Source organism: Pogoniulus pusillus, chromosome Z (genome assembly GCF_015220805.1).
Source record: "Pogoniulus pusillus isolate bPogPus1 chromosome Z, bPogPus1.pri, whole genome shotgun sequence".
Classification (NCBI taxonomy): domain Eukaryota; kingdom Metazoa; phylum Chordata; class Aves; order Piciformes; family Lybiidae; genus Pogoniulus; species Pogoniulus pusillus.
Genome location: NC_087309.1, coordinates 88,475,771 through 88,492,304, shown reverse-complemented (window position 1 = coordinate 88,492,304; position 16,534 = coordinate 88,475,771).

The window sequence follows — 16,534 nt, the reverse complement described above, 5'->3', positions numbered from 1 at the left end:
ACCACTGACCTCAGCAACCTCTTCAGAGACTTGGTAACCCTTCCCATGAAGAAATTATTTCTCATGTCCAGCCTAAACCTCACATGGTGCAACTTGAGGCCATTCCTTGGGAGAAGAGACCACCAGACCCCACCTGGCCCAAATCTCCTTTCAGGGAGCTGTATATTGATCAGTGGCAAGTGAAACTCAGAAATCTCATTGTTGGAGGGCACTGGCTGACCTTTCTCTTGAGGTTCCTCATCCTAGCAACATTCATTACGACCAGAACAACAACTAAGAATTTTGGTGGTGTCCAGAGTAAAACTCATCTCACTTGAAAACATCTCTGCACCTCTCAGGAAAGGGCAAAGAGCCTTTTCCCCCACAGCTGCATGAAAAAACCCAAACCCTCCCACTGCCCACAGACATCGCAATCCCCAGATTTGAAGTGTGAAATCAGTTGTCACCTGTCAGGATAACCTCAGCAATTTCAGCCACCAAAGAGGATTTCTGACACAGTCTGGAGCTCCTCCATTGCAGCTTCAGTGAACCATGTTGCCTTATGTGGGAATATGCCTCCACTGGTTCTCAACCAGCCCCGGGGAGCAGGGGTGCACCAGCAGGTTCTACTGGTGTAAGGTACGATGGGTGGAAGTTGCAGCCCATGCCCAGGCTTATTTCATGTACTCTGCCATCCCATGATACGATCAAGACCTAAAAAGACTTCAACAAGACCAAACCTATCTTCAGAGTGGTTAGTGGAGCCAAAAAAAAGGAGGTAGTCCCTAACTGTGACTGGGAACAGCTGGGATAGGTCTATAAATGGAAGTGTATGAGATCCCAACATAGATAGGGGCAGGTCTCACCTAGCCATGGGGTTCTTCCCGTTCAGGTCTTTTTACATCACATTTCCCACATTATATACAGATTCACACACTCATTCTCTGCCTTCCTGCAAGAACAGAGACTATTTCTAAGAGCCTGGAACAATGGGTGAGTTGAGAGGTAGCAGGAGCCAAGCAGTTTTGATCCTGATACAAAGAAAAACAAGCTGACCATTATCACAACCCTAGTTGTGGCTGTCTCAGAGCACTGCCTGAGACTAATGACAAGGTTCAGCAAGGATGGAGCAAGCACAAAGGCTGCAATCTGTGTGGGATTTGGAAAAAGAAGATGTCTTGGCAAAAGCAGCAACTTTGCACTTCACAGAGATATCTGCAACAGGCAGCTGTACCAGTGGGGGGGAATCGGTGATGATCTTCATCTCTGTGTTATTCATACTCTAGTTTTCCTCTTTGGTTCATGCCTTGAAGACCCAGCAGTGTCCTCATGCAGCCCACAAGGCCACTGTGTGCTGCCTGCATCCAAAGGAGTGTGGGCAGTAAGGTAAGAGAGGGGATTCTGTCCCTTGGCTCTGCTCTGCTGAGACCTCACCTCCAAAATTGCCTCCAGTGCTGTCCTTCCCAGAAGGAGGACACAGAGATGTTGAGGCGAGTCCAGATGAGGGCCACAGGGATGATCCGAGGCCTGGAGCTCCTCTGCTATGAGGATAGACTGAGGGAGCTGGGGTTGTTCAGCCTGGAGAAGACTCCAGTGGGACCTTAGAGCTGCCTTCCAGTAGCTGAAGGGACCCTGCAGGAAGGCTGCGGTGGGACTTCTCCTAAGGGTGTGTAGAGACAGGAGAAGGGGGGAATGGTTTGAAGCTGAAGGAGAGCAGGGTTGGACTGGAGCTTAGGAAGTTCTTCAGTAGGAGGGTGGTGAGACTCTGGAATAGGTTTCTGGGGAGGCTATGGATGCTCCCCCACCTTGAGGATGTTCAAGGCCAGGCTGGATGAGGCCTCGAGCGGTTAAGTCTAGTTGAGAGGTGTCCCTGCTCATGGACAGGAGGTTGGAGTAGGTGGTCTCTGAGGTCTCTTCCAACCCAAGCCATTCTGTTACTCCATGACTATCAGTGTTAATGAGCAAACAGGAAGGAGTCCAGAATTACAGAGAGTTTCCAGGCTGGGCTGAGTGACTGTCACTCAGGATGACCTCCTGTTTCTCTGTGACTGGAACTCATTTTAGCTGGGAAACCTTGTCTAGGCTCAGCTTTCATCCACGTTCCTTCGCTGTCACTCTTAGAACACATGCATGTCTCCACACAGGTGAAGGGTAACGAGGACAACCCCGCTTATATCTAATGGTCTTCGTAGTGTTTCCCTCTGGATGCAACTCTCTAATCCTACCTTTCAGAGATATGGCTCATATCCATGAACAAAGGCACCTGGGATCAGCTCAGGGTTCTTGTGCTATCTCTAGGGTCTACTGCAAGACCAGGCTCTACTGCTCTACTATGCTCTACTGCGTCATTCCGGTGTTAGGAAAACATGGAATCATGGAATGATAGAATGGTTTGGGTTGGAAGTGACCTTTGAAGGCCATCTAGCACGATCCTCTGCAGTCAGCAGGGACATCTGCAACAAAACCAGATTGCTCTGTCCCACCTCACATGGCATGGTTCCAGGAATGGGGCATCTATCACCTCTGCGCCCAACCTTGCCAGTGCTTCACCACCCTCTTTGGTTCACCAGTCTCATCTGTGATAGAGTTGCCACCTCAAGGTTTTTTCTCATGCACCACACCTCTGAAACACATAAATGAGAGGTTCCCCACCCTATTTTTTTGTATGTAGCATCTCCCAGCAATTCTCTTTTCATTCACTGGTTTACTGGAGATCTCCCCACTGCAGACTAACAGTTGTGGTGCTCCTAGCAAAGGAGGGCTCAATATTGAAATGCAGATGCTGCTGCTCCATGTTGCTTCCAACTATCTGAGACATTTTCCTTCCACAAAAAAGATCTGAGGACTGGAAACCCTCTACTGTGAGGTCAGGCTGAGAGAGTTGAGCTTGTGCAGCCTGGAGAAGAGGAGGCTCTGGGGAGACCTCCCGCTGGCCTTCAGTGCTTCAAGGGGCTGAGAAGAAAGCTGGGGGCAGACTTTTTCTCAGGGACTGTTACGACAGGACAAGAAGTGAGGGTTTGAAATAAAAGAGACAGATTCAGAGTGGAGAGATGGAAGAAAATTTGAGACTGAAGGTGGTGAAAGCCTGTCCCAGGTTGCTCAGAGAGGTGGAATATGCCCAGTCCCTGGCAGCACTCTGTATGAGGTTGGTTTGGCCTCCGAACAACCTGCTCTACTTGCAGACATCCCTGCTGACTGCAGGATGGTTGGACTGCATGAGTTTTTAAGGTCCCTCCCTGCCCAAACCATTCTGTGATCTGTCATTTCCATGAAGAGATGGAGAAAAGTTCTTCTCTACTGAAACCTGTGAATGAAACCTTATGTGTATACCTCCCCCACATAAAATGCCTCAGTTCTAGAGATAAGTTGGATTATTTCGATTTTTGTAAGCTTTCCATCATGTCTTAGTTATTTTTTTCCTTCCAATAAGTCAGGCATTTTTATTTCCTCTTGATTTCTTGAAACAAGGAGGCTATGCATCAGCTGGTGGCTCCATGCCAGCAGTTTGTACTTGAATTTCCAGAAACAGAGTGGGTTATTTACATTGCCAGTTGCAGCACTTTCCCCCCCCCCCACCCCCCCCACCCCCCTCTTTTCTGCGTAAAAGCTTCCTTATATTTTACCAATCATTGCCATTTTTTGAATAAACAGTGGCTGAAGGCTAGGAGAACACTGCAGGGCAGGAAAACATACCAGCTGCTCTTAGAGCTGGAGGCTAAATACAGACACCATGCTCGCTGCTGCCTGAAATTGATAACGTTTGCTGGGATTTCAGGATGCAGCCCTCAGAAGTTTAGCTTCCTGGTGACAGAGTGAATCCTCAGGCTCAAGAAAGTTGTGCAAAAATTAACAAATACAAAAATACAGCTCAAGAAAAGTGATCAGTGTCTGATCAGCTGAGCGAGGACCTGCACACTGAGAAGACAGTGAAACCCTCCTCTAAGCAACCTGCGATATCCTCCTCTATAAAGGGCCCTAAGCAACCTGGTCTAGTGAAAGGTGTCCCTGCCCATGGCATGGAGTCTGGATGACCTTCAAAATGCCTTCCAACCCAACCCATTCCATTGGTTGGTCTCTTCTCCCAGGCAACCAGCAACAGAACAAGGGGACACAGTCTCAAGTTGTGCCAGGGAGGTATAGGCTGGATGTTAGGAGGAAGTTCTTCCCAGAGAGAGTGATTGGCATTGGAATGGGCTGCCCAGGGAGGTGATGGAGGCACCATCCCTGGAGGTGCTCAAGAAAGGCCTGGATAAGGCACTTAGTGCCACAGCCTATTTGACTTGACAGGGCTGAGTGGCAGGTTGGCCTGGATGATCTTGGAGGTCTTTTCCAACCCGGTTGGTTCTGTGATTCCATGATTCTAAGTATCTGTGGCTTTTAACAGGGTGTTTTCCAGAGGAATGTGTTGATTAACTCTCAGTATGTTGGAAATGAGTTGCTCACAAATGTTCTCCTGCTCTGTGTAAGCCCTGGAGGCTCTCCAAGGAGATGGCTGCGTGGGAAAATGGACCAAATATTAAGTAACAGTAGGGAAGGTGAGTTGCAACAGCTGCAACAATCAAATTGCAGCAATGCTCAAATGCCAAAAGACACAGCTCACATATTGCCTTCTCTTCCTACTTCGCCACACAGACTTTGGTGTCTGCCGCCACTCTCATCAGAGCTGGCACTGCCTCTGCACAAATCTCTCCCCCTTTCCAGATGCTTTCTAACTGAAGGCCACAGGTGCAGGAAGATGCGACCCCTGGAAACATGCACTTAAGCCTCAAACATTTGCATTTATTTTTCTTTAATCAAGGCAGAGATTATTAAATGGGAGACAACAGAATCACAGAATTGTTTTGGTTGGAAGAGACCTTTAAGATCTTCCAAGTCCAACTGTGAACTCAGCATTGACAGGTGACCACTGAACCACAGCCCTCAGCACCACAGCCACACAGCCTCGAAACTCCTCCAGGGATGGGAACTTCACCACTGTCCTGGGTAGCCTGAGCCAGGCCTTGACAACCATCTAGGGGAAGAAAATTGTTCCTCGTGTCCAGCCTAAACCTTTCCTGGCACAACTTGAGGCCATTTCCTCTTGTGCTGTTGCTTGTTCCTTGGCAGAAGAGACCAAGCCCCACCTGGCTCCAGCCTCCTTTCAGAGAGTTGCAGCGAGCCAGAAAGTCTCCCCTCAGCCTGCTTTTTGCCAGGCTAAACAACTGCAGTCCCCTCAGCTGCTCCTCATCAATTAAGATTTGGTATTTCACACCTATAAGGTGTTAGAAACAAAACATGAGTGTGCAGTGAACGAACTCCATGGGGAGAACATGCAGAAAAAACTAGCAAACCCAAATCCTGAACACAGAGCTCTGCAAAAGTAAGGCATGCCACCAGAAAAGCCACCTGAAAAGCCTCCAGAACACTAATCTGTAACTGCAGACACATTTCAAAAATGGGGGCTTGCCTCATGTTCCCACTCTGTGAAGAAGAGAGGAGAAGCCGAAAGTCTTTAGCAGACATTAGCAACTATGTTCTGCAGGTGGCAGAGGCAAAGGAAGGGATTAATTTCCCCTAACATGAGCCATCTAAACATTAAATGGCTGATAATCATCTTGACTTCTTTTTTTAACGCAGATTAAACTTGCTGCTATGCTCAGGTCTCACTTTCTCTCTCCCCAGAGGCTGCAGAAAGCAACCTGAGTGTTGACACAGGAGGGCTGAACTTAAATAGGGGGCTGAAATTAAACCGGAGGTGTCCCACCCTCAGCATGACTCCTGAAGGCACAGCCTGAACCCAAAGAGTGCTGGACTCCCTGGAAGAATCCCAGCTGTCATTCTGGAAGTGGAGTTGAGCCCTCTGCTGCTGCTGCTGCTCAAAGGTTTGGGGTGGTCAGGATGATTCAGAAGTGCTGTGGCAGACGAGTGGAGCAACCTGCCATGCTGGCTGGCAGCTCCAGGAGAGCAGACTGGTGTCCCTTCCGTAAGGCCATTGAAGTGTGAGAGTGGAAGAGACCTTTGAGGTCATCAAGTCCAGCTGCTCTTCTAGAGCTTGCAATCCCAGCACAACTGCTAAGCCACTGCCACTGAACCATGTCCCTCAGCATGACGTCCACGTGGCTTTTAAATACCTCCAAGCATGGTGACTTCATCACCTCCCTAGGCAGCCTAGGTGGCATAAATGTGTGCGGTGCTCAGGGGAGTGGGTGAGCAGCAATACAAGCCCTGAGCTGCCAGAAAAGCCTTCCTGTCCAGAAGACATTTAGAGATCTAGAGGAGGCTGAAGGGGTAATATCTGGGAAGAAGACCTCATTGCTGTCTACAACTACCTGAAGGGACATTGTAGCCAGGTGGGGGTTGGCCTCTTCTCCCAGGCAACCAGCAACAGAACAAGGGGACACAGTCTCAAGTTGTGCCGGGGGAGGTCTAGGCTGGATGTTAGGAGGAAGTTCTTCCCGGAGAGAGTGATTGGCATTGGAATGGGCTGCCCAGGGAGGTGGTGGAGGCACCATCCCTGGAGGTGTTCAAGAGAAGGCTGGATGAGGCACTCAGTGCCATGGTCTAGTTGACTGGATAGGGCTGGGTGCTAGGTTGGACTGGATGATCTTGGAGGTCTCTTCCAACCTGGTTGATTCTATGATTCTAAGAAGCCATAGAATCCTAGAATGGTTTGGGTTGGAAGGGGCCTTAGTGATGTAGTTCCAGCCCCCCAGGTTGTGGGAAGGAGCCCTCGTTTTTATTGCTGGAGCCTTTCACTGCAACCCTCAACTTCACAATGGCAAGAGAGGGCTTCAGCCGTTACAGACGGCATACTCAGCATCCAGCTGTCAGGAGAAGGTGCACCAGGAGCAGAAGAGGAAGAAGCTCATCTGTTCTGGATTTTTTTCAGCTTTCCACACACGCTGCCAGCTCCACACAAGTTTTTTTCCCTCCCTTTTCCTTTCCCCCCGCCGTGCTACACGGAGAAACAAAGCTCGGGCACAAAACGCTGCCCGCCCCTCGTGGAAGGTGGGGAGAGCCTGGGCTGGCTGCTGGTGACTGCTGCTATTCATCTGACTCAGCAGCCTCTGACATTTGGGCTTGGCGGGGCTCAGGTTTCCCTCTAGTGAGATATGGGCTGACTCGCTGGCAGCCAATCTGTGCCGGCGGCTGCGGATGATGCCGGAGGGAGGCGAGGCCAGGGACGCACACATCCCACGGGAGCCCGAGCGCAGCCCCGGCCGCCCTGACCTCAGCTGCACCAGATGCGTGGCACCGCTGCCCGGTCCTGCGCCTTCTGGGGAGTGCTGCTGAGCTGCACATTCCTCTTTCCCCCTCCACGCGTCGTGTCGGCTTGCGCTTGCTTTGGCTTTTCTTCACCCAGTTAGGAGTGCTGTGTTTCCTGTCGCCTTGTGATGGATCCTCTGTTGCAATCAGAGGCGAGTGGAAGCTGTTTGACCAGACCAGCACTGAATTTCCCAACCTGAGCCATCCTTGCTGCAACAGAGCCAGCAGCACGAAGGGAGGTCTCCTCCGTAAGGCACTCTTTCACAAGAAACCCACTCGAATTGAAATCACACCAAAGGGGACAGCCTTACTGAGGAGCTGTCTGCATGGTGGCCTCGGCTGGATCCACAGCTCTGCCTTGTCTTGCCTGGATGGAGGACACCCGAGCCAGACACCAATACCACAGCTGGGCCTTCTGAAAGGGGTGAGCCACGGAATATCTGGCTCTGGGTGGATGTGTCACTGCCTGAGCACAGAGAGCCAGCTGGAGGAGCTGGCTGGACCTTGTCTTCAAGGAATGATGCAAAATGGTGAGAGCTGGACAGGACCTCTGCAGATCATCCAGCCCAACCCCCTTGCTAAAGCAGGGGCACTCACAGCAGCTTGTCCAGCATCACAATGGCCAGGGTGGCCTTGGAAGCTCTCCAGAGAAGGAAACTCCACAGCCTCTCAGGACAGCCTGCTCCAGGCCTTCAGGACTCTCACAGCAAAGAATTTTCTCCTTCTGTTCAGATGGAACCTCCTGGGTTCCAGTTTGTGCTCACTGCCCTTTGTCCTGTCCTGTCCTTGGGCACCACTGACCAGAGTCTGGCCCCATCCTCTTACCCCCCTGTCCTTTATCTCTTGCTGAGCACTGATCAGATTCCCTATAGGGCTGCTCTTGTCCAGAGTCACCAGCCCCAGGGCTTTCAGCCTTTCCTCCTCACAGAGATGCTCCAGGCCAGCTTCTGCAGGACTCTCCACTATGGTTTCCTTTGAAGCCTAAGGCATTCAGTACAATTTGGTAGAGAAACTTTGTGGTACTGGGAACACCTATAAAATCCTCTAAGCTTTAGAGTTCTCTGTCTTTGCCACAGCTTCCTACTCCCCACTCCAAGACTGTGCATTAGCTACAAGCAAGGACTAGAATAAATAACATCATAGTGACTGTTAGAACTCTGTCTGGCAGAAAAGGACCTGAGGCAGCTGGTCAAGAGCCAGCTGAAGATAAGCCAATGTGTGCCCACGTGGCCAAGAGGGCCACCAGCATCCTGGCTTGGATCAACAGGAGTGTGGCCAGCAGGATCATGACAGGGATTGTCCCCCTGCACTTGGCACTTGTGAGGCTACAACATGAGTGTTGGGTTCAGTTTTGGGCCACTCACTGCAAGAAGGACACCGAGGAGCTGCAGCAGGTCCAGAGGAGGGCAATGAAGCTGGGAAAGGGTCTGGAGCACAAGTGTTGCGTGGAGCAGCTGAGGGACCTGGGGTTGTTTAGCCTAGAGGAGAGGAGGCTGAGGGGAGACTTTCTGGCTGTAGAAAGCTCCCCTGAAAGGAGACTGGAGCCTCGTGAGGGTTGGGCTCTTCTCTCAAGGAACAAGAATCATGACAAGAGGAAATGGCCTCAAATAGCGCCAGGGAAGGTTTAAGTTGTATGTGAGGAACATTTGCTTCCCCAGAGCCTGGTCCAGGGTGCTTAGGGGACAGTGATGGAGTCTTCATGCCTGTAAATACTTCAAAGCCATGCAGACGTGGTGCAGAGGGACATGGTTTGGCAGTGGGCCTGGCAGTGCTGGGTTAAGAGTGGACTTGATGATATTGCAATCATTGGAATTAGAGCATAACTTCCATCATTCTTTGGCCATCCTGATTCACTGAGTGCTTAAATCACCCTTGACAAAATTTAAGCCAGATTGACACAGGGCATGTTTTTAATGAGCAAAAATCCCTCCTCACCAGACTTCCCAGGACTGTCCATTGCAACACTGTCAGGTGGCCTCCCAGCTCCTGGCAGCCCTGTCCCTCCAGACCCACTTCTCACCCTCACTTCCACTTCTGGAGATCTCCAGTGGGTGGGAATGAAATTTGCAGAACTGATTGCATTGGTTCACAGTATTTCACAGTATCACCAAGGTTGGAAGAGACCTCACAGATCATCAAGTCCAACCCTTTACCACAGAGCTCAAGGCTAGACCATGGCACCAAGTGCCACGTCCAATCCTGCCTTGAACAGCTCCAGGGACGGCGACTCCACCACCTCCCCGGGCAGCCCATTCCAGTGTCCAATGACTCTCTCAGTGAAGAACTGAGATGAGCATGGATGTAAAATACATCTCTTGGATGACAGTCTGTGAGCTCTGAAGTCTCAGGAGGCATCTGGCTCATGCAGAGTCTGTAAAGACCCTGACCACAGCCTGGCTGAAGTGAGTGGAGAAACATGACATCAGTGCCGGGCCACAAGCGCTCTGCCAGTCCTGCTGCAAGCATCAGCAAGACCTTGGGCAAGGCTCAACTGGACACCAGGACACCTCTTTTAAGGTAGAGCTCTCTTTAGTGGAGTCTAAAGCCATCACAACATCAGGCAGATGATGTGACTGCATGGACACACAGGTTTCATAGGTGCTGCACATGGTCATACAGCCATGTGAGACACGCAGGGTGTTCCTGAGCCCAGAGTACCCTGGAGATACTCATCTCCTCTGCAAATACCAGCTGGGCCTTCTCAGAGACAGCTTTGAGAGTACTGATGTGGACAGATGATGGCTATGAACCTGCTAGCCTCAGTGGCGCACAGGAACAGCCCTCCAAAAGCAGCTGCAGCAGCAGTTCAGGGCATCTTGAGGGCTGGAACTGAGGTCTTACCTCTTCTAGAGCATCCCAAAGAATGTCTGCCTGCTGTGAAAACACTCTAGCACATCCTGACCTTCCCACGATGCTCCACTTGGCTGAAGGCAACAATCCCAGAGCATTCAGCCCTTGATGAACAGCCCCCAGACATCCAGCCCGCAGAGGACCTCCCACCAGTTGAGAAGGAGCTGTGGGTGGTGATGGAGCAGGTATAACCAGTGTGTGAGGCGAAAGAGCTTGCTGCTGAGTAAGACCAAAACCCAAGCTCAAACATGGTCCAAAATAAACAGAGAGATCCAGTTCTCTGAGGAACAGTTCATCTAGGCCACGCTCTTGAAGCCTCAAATGCAATACAGCAGAGTGACACCATCTTGACAGGCACCTCTGGCATCTTGAAGGGTGCTACTCATGGGTGTGAAGCACATCTACACAGCAGAACAAAGAAGACAAACCTCAGAGAAAGGCCATGTCTTACACCATAGACTGGGCCCAGGTCTTCCATATTTGCTCTGATTGTGAGGGGACCACTACAAATCTGACTCCAGGCACTTATCAAGGAGGTATCTCAGGATCTTCTCAAAGCTGATCAACATCTAAAAGGTGAGGATTGAGAGGATGGAGACAGAGTCTTTTCAGTGGTGCCCAGTGACAAGGGGTGATGGGTACAAACTGAAAGCCAGGAGGTTCCATCTGAAGGAGAGGAGAAACTTCTCTGGTGTGAGGGTGATGGAGGCGTGGAGCAGGCTGCCCAGAGAGGTTGTGGAGTACTGCTTGTCTGGAGAGGCTTCCAAACCTTCCCAGCCGTTGTGATGCTGGGCAAGCTGCTGTGGGTGCCCCTGACTGAGGAGGCAGCTTGGACTAGATGATATCCAGAGGCTCCTTCCAATCCCCACTATGCTGGGATTCTTTGATATTGACAGTATAATTCTAGTCCAGAGGAGACATCAGGCTCTGACATCTCCCTGAAAGGCAAGGAAGAAGACAGGTTGTTCAGGTGTTTAAGATGTCCCTCAAAATCATGTGGTTTCATAAAGTCATCAAACCATTTAGGTTAGAAAAGACCCTTAAGATCATAGAACTCAACCTCTGACCTAACACCACCATGGCCATTAAACCATGTCCCCAGTTGCTGTGTCTAGCTGTCTTTTTGATTCCCTCCGGGGATGGTGACTCCACCACCTCCCTGGCCAGCTGGTTCCAGTGCCTGACCATGTTTCCAGTAGACTTTTTTTTTCCTAATGCCTCATCATTTTTCCTCCTTTTTGCAGTACTAAACTGCACTCCTACCATGTAACCTCAGGGTTCACACTGGATGAGCCCCACCACATTGGAGAAAGATGTTTTAGAAGGGCATGGAGTGATAGGACAAGGGGTAATGGCTTTAAACTGAAAGAGGACAAATTCAGGTCAGGTGTAAGGAATAAATTCTTCACTATGTAGGTGGTGAGACACTGCAACAGGCTGCCAGAGAAGCTGTGGCTGCCCTGTTGCTGAATTTGAGCAACCTACTTGCTCAACCTTCCTTCCTAGAGGAAGATGTCCCTGCCCATGGCAGAGGGCATGGAACTAGATGTTCATTCAGTTCTGATTGATCTTAATCAAAAAGGTCCATCCCATTGTGATACAGGTACAGCCCACACTGTGACTTTTGTTCTTGACCAAAAGAAACACACCACCAGATACTTGCAGGTTTTGGCTCTCAGGTCCAAATCTGAGTATGGGTCACATTTTCAAAGAGGTCAGTGTCTATCATACCCTAAACCAAGGGCATAGGAGGGCCCAAAAGATCTAAGGTTTGTCTGCAGGACTCCAAAGGGCTGCTCTCCATCCTTTCATCCCTCAGCCTGTGTTGATAGCAAGGGTTCTCCCAAATGAGGTGCAGGACCTTTCACTTGGCTTTGCTGAATCTCACGAGGTTCACATAGTCCCATTTATAGATCATACAGATCATAGAATCAACCGGGTTGGAAGAGACCTCTGCTTGCCCAGATCCCTTTGGGTGGATCCCATCTCTCAGGCATGTCAGCTGCACCACTCAGATTGGTGTCACTTGCAGGCTTGCTGAAGGTGTACTTGATCTCATTGTCTGTATCACTGATGAAAATATTAACCACCACAGGTCCCAGCACACTACTCTGAAGGACACCATCTGTCCCCCAATAATCCCACAAAACATGTTCACTAAAACATAATTTTCCCTTGGGAGAGTCCTCTTTTTGTCTTCCAGTCACAAACTATCATAGCTAAAATGGGGCTGGGGGAGATCCATTTGCAAGCCTTTTAACAAACCACTTGGCAAACCTCAGCATATTTATGGTGGTTGTTGAGCTGAAGGGCTTTATTCTTATCAAATCCATGCTGATAGTCACTTCAGAACAGGCCAAGGTGACCCCTGTTTGCCACAAGAGGCCTCAAAAATTGTGAGTTTACGTAAGAAATAAAACTTCTCCTAGGACAAACACCACAGCCTACAAAAGTATTGGCTCAGCAACTGCTGAGTGTTCATTTCATAATCAGACCAACACAACCTTATCTTACCTCATCTGGGACACCAGACGGTTCTATGATGTGAAGTGGTGCAGCAGGGCTCAAGTGCCAGGTTGGGATGAATCGAGCAGTTGCACAAAACCAGTTAGGACCAACATGTGCTCTGAAATCTGCATTGCAATAGCCACAGCCCCATGTTTCTGGGGAGATGAGGATCCTCCTTCGGTTGCCTGCAAGCCTTTATCACAAGCAGATCAAGAGCTGCTTCAGCTAGCAATGCCTGCGTGTGACTGATTTGAATGTCAGGTGATGGATCACACCACTCAGCTCACCATCTGCAACCTCTTTCTTGGCCAATGTCAACAGCAGACTCCAATCGCTCAGATCCATGTTGGGAAACAGTCATCTCTTAAGCCTGATGCCAGGATAAGGTAAGGGTTGGAATGGAAAATAAGAGTAGGGCCACGATTGTGGAAGTCAGGCATTGGTGAATTACTGAAAATATGCTGGGGTTTGGCATCTCTTTTATGGAATCACAGAACCACACAAGGGTGGGGGTTGGAATGGAGCTCTGGAGATCATCCAGTCCAATCTTCCTGCTAAAACAGGGGCACCCACAGCAGCTTGCCCAGCACCACAATGGCCGGGTAGTTTAACGATCTTTCCAGAGAAGAAGGCTCCACAATCTCTCTGAGAGCCTGCTGAAATGATCTGTCATCTTCTAAGTAATGTTTCTGCTTGTGTTTAGGTGGACCTTCCTGTGTTTCAACTTGTGCCTGTTGCTCCTTGTCACTGGGAATCACTTGAAAGAGTCTAGCCCCATTCTCTTTCCCCCCACCCTTTAGCTCTTGCTGAGCATTGATAAGATCCCTCCTGGGGCTGCCCTTCTCCAGGCTCAACAGCCCAAGGGCTCTCAGCCTTACCTCCTCCCTGAGATGCTCCAGGCCCCTCAGCATCTTTGTAGCCTCCACTGCACTCTCTTCAGTAGATCCTTGTGTCTCTTGGAACTTGGGGGCCCAGAACTGGATGCAGGACTCCACATGTCAGTTCATTAAGTCAGAGTAGAGCACCTCCCTTGACCTGCTGGCTATATACCCTAGGACACCATTTGCCTTCTTGGCCACGAGGACACATTGCTGGCCACCTGCATGCTCAGCTCCTTCTCCATGAAGCTGCTTTCCAGTAGGTCAACCCCTCATCTGCCCTGGTGCAGCAAGTTGTTCCTCCCCAGTTGCAGGGCTCTACAGCACACTTAGAGCAATCTCATACAGATTGTTCCAGCAGTGGCACGTCTAGCTTTGGTCTTACTACCTCCAGAAGCTGTACAACCTAATTGCACTGAAGCCTCTGACAGGTACTGAGAATGATGTGACAACAGGGGTGTAAAGGAAGCAAGGAAGGATGAGCAGCTTGGTAAGAGCCCCAGGCTGTTGCTCCTCCATCATGTGTGACCTGGTGGGAGTCACTGACAATTCTTCCTTCCCAGGAAAGCCATGGTGAAACCCTTCCCACCTCAGAAGCCAGTGAGTTAGACTGGAGTCACACAGGGGGTAGTGACATACCCATACCACAGATTCTTTGGTGTTTACTGGCTCTAAAATGATTCTCAGGGCATCTATTTTTAGGGCTGCAACTGCATTTTTCCATGGCACTCAATCACCATCCCTCCCACTCCAATCCTGGGCAGAGCAAGAAAGGCCAAATGCTGTTGGTTAAAGACAGTGACCAACCATCCAACACAGGAAACAAACAGACCTGAGCAAGAAGCAGGCATGCTTTGAAGTACAAGAGTCACAGGGCCACCACTGAGGTATAGCTGGAAGCCATTTCAAGAGAGCATCAGCACTGAGCAATATGAGGCTCTTATGAACCTGGCTTCTGAGAGCTATAGTGCTAGGTCACCACGTAACTGTAACTGTAGGAAGATGTTCCTGGAAGAACTCTGCACAGAGCATCAGGTTGCCAGCATCCAGCACATAGGTCCAGGGGCCTTGGTAGAGCATACAGCACTCGACTCTCACTCTTCTTTTGGCTTGGTTTGTTGGGTTTTTTTGTTAGAAGTAGGAAAACCAAATAGATACTGGTGTTTGCGTAGGGCAGTTGTGTTCTGTCTTCAGCAGCTCCAATAGTGAGTTCTTGGTTCATATCCACACTTGTTGTTTCCCTTGACTTCTATCTACTCCATACTCTGTCTGCTCCATACCCTACTCCATACTCCGTCTGCTCCACACTCTACATCCTCATTACCTTCCCTTCAATCTTAAGTATCTGAAGATTGACACTGGGCACTGCTGCAGGAGGAGTTATAAAAGCTGAGTCCTCCTGCTGGTTCAGCACAAGGTTTAACACTTTTCTCCAGATCAGTCCATTTGTCACCATTTGACCAGCTGTAGGTTTGCTGGATCTCACACGTTTAGGATCTATCTTGATGTTAACTGTTGGATTTGGTGGCCTTACAGGACTCCTCCAACCCAAGTGATTCTATGATTCTGTGATGTGGAAGTTTCTGGAGATGAAGAGGTGGGGATTTAAATCTTCTTGTCTTCTCCTTCACACTCTGGGTTTCACAAATCCCTATTCAGGATCTGATCAACCTCTAATTATAAATAACTGCATCACAGGAAGAGAGAAAGAAATAAAAAAACCCACACCAAAACCCAAAACATTGTTAAGTGTAAAATATTCACACAAGAAACCCCCAAACCCCAATGATTTTATCATGTGTATCTTCTGCTAGAGCTACATGTTTATAAAAAGGGATTAAGGCTTGGGGTTCCCCCCCCACCCTTTAGTCCCTGGCAACAGTTATAATAAATACATTGCTAAGACAAAACCTGTGAAATCAAAGACATCCACTCAACACTGAAGAAACATCTCTGGATACAGGACTGTGAGAAACTTGCAGAAAAAGCTAACACCATGAAAATTCTGAGCTCCATCTTGCTGACAGTGTTAGGATCTCCTGAAGTAAAACCTCTTGCAGGAGGCTGCCTGTGAGATGAAGTTAGATGGTGCCTCCAAGCTTCATGAAGTGACTAGTAGCAGGAAGGATAAACCTTTCTCATAGGTTAGCAGGCACCAACAGAGAAGGAAAAGCACAAAACAGAGAGGTTTCCTTCTCTGGAGATCTTCAAAACCCACCTGGACACCATCACGGGCAACCTGCTCTCTGTGACCCTGCTTTGGCAGCAGGATTGGACTAGATGATCTCCAGAAGTTCCTTTCAATTCCTACCATGCTGGGACTCTGAAAATCTTTCTCCTCTCCCTGTGCTTCTTCCATCACCACAGTTTGTAGACTTTAGCTCTCAGAAGCAAAAAAAAACCCACAAAAAACCAGAAGAACTATCTAAGTGGCCTGGGCTAATGCAGAAGACCTCTGGTGTCACAAGTGTTTGGGACAGCAATGAACCATCCAGGCTGACGGTTCTGCTCCACCACCACCAGGGGCTGGAATTCAGAATCACAGAATGGTTTTGGTTGGAAAGGACCTTCAAGATCACCAACCATTCTCTAGCTTTACCATGCTGATAAACCATGTCCCTCAGCACCACATCTCTGTGTCATTTAAACACCTCCAGGGACAGGGATTAAACCACCTCGCTGGTGAGCCTGGTCCAGTGTCTCAGAACACTTTTGGTGAAGAAGCTGCTTCTAACGTCCAACCTAAACCTCCTCTGGGGCAACTTGAGGCTATTCCTTCTTGTCCTATCACTTGTTACCTGGTAGAAGAGACCAACCCCTACATGGCTCCAGCTTTCTTTCAGGGAGTTGTAGAGAGCCTGAAGGTCTCCCTCACAGTCTCCTTTTCTCCAGGTTAAACAACCCCAGTTCCCTCAGCCATGCCTCACAAGACTTGTTCTCCAGACTCTTCACCAGCTTTCTTGCCTTTCTGTGGACCTGAGATGGGCTGCCCACTGTTTGTGCCTAGACCAGGGACTATCACCTCTTTATCGACTCGGGTGTCCTGAAGGGTGGTTGTGGCCAGGAGGAGGTTG